The sequence below is a fragment of the Tiliqua scincoides genome, chromosome 2, assembly GCF_035046505.1.
Source record: "Tiliqua scincoides isolate rTilSci1 chromosome 2, rTilSci1.hap2, whole genome shotgun sequence".
Taxonomy (NCBI): Eukaryota; Metazoa; Chordata; class Lepidosauria; order Squamata; family Scincidae; genus Tiliqua; species Tiliqua scincoides.
In genome coordinates this window covers 245,455,822-245,459,188 of record NC_089822.1, presented here as the reverse complement: position 1 = coordinate 245,459,188, position 3,367 = coordinate 245,455,822, and the positions used below count along the sequence as shown (strand labels likewise).

The 3,367-nt window shown below is 44.6% G+C and overlaps 1 pseudogene; it reads right to left on the bottom strand.

Annotated features, from left to right (window-relative positions):
- Positions 1–424: 424 nt before the first annotated feature.
- On the bottom strand, positions 425–541 carry LOC136643013 (5S ribosomal RNA; annotated as a pseudogene).
- Between the last annotated feature and the right edge of the window lie 2,826 nt (positions 542–3,367).

The following is a 3,367-nucleotide window of genomic DNA, read 5'->3' as shown; positions in this document are numbered from 1 at the left end:
TGACCATAAGTGGCTCCTGGTTTCACTGTGATCTTCTCTTATATGTTCCTCAGAAGCACACCCCACCCCTTGATGTGGGCTCAAATGTTTCTGATTTTATTTTAAATACTTGGACTTATAGCAGATAGTTTTGGGAAGATAGGTCAGAGCTTTTAATCAGAGTTTTAGATTGCTGGAACCTAGCCAAGGTCTGAGCTATTTACACATGGCACCTCTAGTGTGCTGGCAGCCCCAGAGTGTACGACAATGGCGCTGCTTTTGCAACACCAGACCAAAAGCTGAACCACTGCCCTGCACTTTGAGATCCATTACCATAGAACCGGGATAGGATTGGGCCTTTTGTGTATCCGTTACATTTGCACCTTAATTGCAGTGCCTATTTACATCTGGTTGGCAACCTTCAGTCTCGGAAGACTATGGCATAAGCCTACAGCACCCAGTATTCCCCAGTGGTCTCCCATCCAAGTACTAACCAGGCCTGACCCTGCTTAGCTTCCGAGATCAGACAAGATCGGGCATGTGCAGGGTAACAGTTGCATTCCATTCATTGACCTGATTTTAATCTGTTTGGCAGGTACTAATAAAGGCTTTCAGTGTTGTATTAAACCTCTGTCAGGTTCAGTTATTGATCATTATGCTTCTATGAATCTTTTCATAAGGGAATTGGCAGTTCCAAGTGTGTTCTTCACCTCTGAAAGGTGAAAGACCACCTTATTTTCCTCCTACAGTTTTTGGACTAGATGAGTGATAGTCTATAGACTATCTGCAGGTGTTATGTTTTAGACTTATAAATCCAAGGCAGGATATAATTTTATTCAGGAGAGAAATTCATATTGCAAGTAATCTTGGAAGTAAATAGAGTTGTCTGCCAGTTTTTGCATCTGTATTCGGTTTCCAGAATTTCTGCTCATTTGAATGTGGAATCCGACCCAGCAGCAATTAAAAATCACAGTGCTCCCGTGCACCTTTTCACAGTTCTTTTCTTCTTGTAAGAGGAAGAATTGCTATTCTCTACCCAGTTCTGCTGCTTGAGTGTACAGTCAAATGTTCTACCCATGGCCTTGGTTTGCACCAGAATGTGCAGTGCAATCCAGAAGTGACTTACAGGAGCATAGAAGACTGCTTTGCAGCCCTGCAAATGCACAATTTGTGGTGTGAAGGTACGGAAGGCTATTTTCTTACTGACTTTTTAAAATGTTTTTAAAAGGGAATCGTTGCATCCACAGATAGAGAAATCAATGGATGCCAGACCCAATGATAAGACATAAGACATGACCCATGACTACTTATATATTCTAAATCACTGGTACTCAAACTTCTCAGGAGTAAATCTCCCAAGATAAGTCTTTGCAAGGGAGGGGGAAGATAGTGACACGATCCCCAAGATTGCACCGCTGTGGGGGAAGGGCGGCTGTTTTAAAACTTCCTTTACCATCTGCTGAGGTCCGGGGGTGCGGGAAGACCTGCAGAGTGCTCTGCAAGGCTCCCTGCAGCTTGTAAAAAGTGAAAGTTGTGATCGCGGCCCACTTCTTGGTTGCGATTGCTAAACCAGAAGCGGGTCGCTATTGCAACTTTCACTTTTTATAAGCCCTGCAGAGCACTCGGTGGGGTTCCCCATACCTGCCCCCCCCCCCGAAGGTAAAGGAAGTTTAAAAATAGCACCTCCTTCCCCACCAGCTGTGCGATCCTGGGGATTGCATTGCTGCTTTCCTCTTGCCCCTTAAAGGAAAAAGGGCTGGTGGGTTGTGACCCACCAGTTTGAGGACCACTGTTTTAAAGCAATGATCTAAGAAGAGCCCCGCTGGATCAGGCCAAGTGCCCATCTAGTCTAGCTTCCTGTATCTCACAGTGGCCCACCAAATGCCCGAGGGAGCACACAAGACAACAGACACAACCTGCATCCTGGTGCCCTCCCCTACATCTGGCAATCAGAGGCAGCCTACCTCTATCTTGCACATACCTACCATGACTTGTAACCTGTAATGAACTTTTCCTCCAGAAATTTGTCCAATCCCCTCTTAAAGGCATCCAGGCAAGATGCCATCACTACATCCTGTGGCAAGAGTTCCACAAACTAATTACATGCTGGGTAAAGCAATATTTTCTTCTGTCTGTCCTAACTCTCCCAACACTCAACTTTCGTGGATGTCTCCTGGTTCTGGTGTTATGTGAGAGGGAAAAGAGTGTCTGTCTATCTACTCTGTCCATTCCCTGCATAATTTTGTATGTCTCAATCATGTCCCCCTGCAGGTGCCTCTTTTCTAGATTGAAGAGGCCCAAATGCTGTAACCTTTCCTCATAGGGAAGGTGCCCCAGCCCAGTAATCATTTTGGTTGCTCTCTTTTGCACCTTTTCCATCTCCACTATATCCTTTGTGAGATGTGGCAACCAGAACTGGATGCAATACTCCAGGTGTGGCCTTACTGTCGATTTGTACAATGGCATTACAATATTAGCTGTCTTATTCTCAATGCCTTTCCTAATGATCCAAAGCATGGAATTAGCCCTCTTCACTGCTGCCGCACATTAGGCCGACACTTTCATCAAGCTGTCCACCAGCACCCCATAATCTCTCTCCTGATCTGTCTCAGACAGCTCAGAACCCATTAGCCTATATGTAAAGTTTTGATTCTTTGCCCCAATGTGCATGACTTTACACTTACTTACTTTGAAACGCATCTGCCATTTTGCTGCCCAGTCTCCCAGTTTGGAGAGATCCTTCTGGAGCTCCTCACAATCACTTCTGGTCTTCACCACTCGGAAAAGTTTGGTGTCATCTGCAAACTTGGCCACCTCTCTGCTCAACCCTGTCTCCAGGTCATTTATGAACAGGTTGAAAAGTACAGGTGCCAGGACAGATCCTTGGTGCACTCCACTTTCCACTTCTCTCCATTGTGAAAATTGCCCAAATACTCCAATTCTCCAAATACTAAGCCATGATCTACAGGTGGGATATAGGAATCATTTTGGTTTAGCAGCTAGGTCAAACATCCCACAACATCCCACAAGAAACTATGGATTGTGGTTTATTTTCAAGTTGCCAAATACCCCATTTGGAACATTGATACAAACTGTGATGCCTTATTCATAGGTCCATGGACCATTTGATCCTTTCCAATCGGATACATGAATGAGGATTTTGCAATTATATGGATATCAGGGCAGGATGTTGAGTAAGAAAATGTACTGAAAGACCTCGCTAGCTTGAAATTCCAGTTTTACTAAGTTTGCTTTCTTGCTGAGGAACTACAGCAGAGTTTTCTTTCCCCCCACTCATTAAGATCTGTACAAAATCTTCTGCATGTACCAAATCTCCACTTCACAACCTGTTCCCAGATTGACACAGAGTCATTTCTCTCCTTATGTG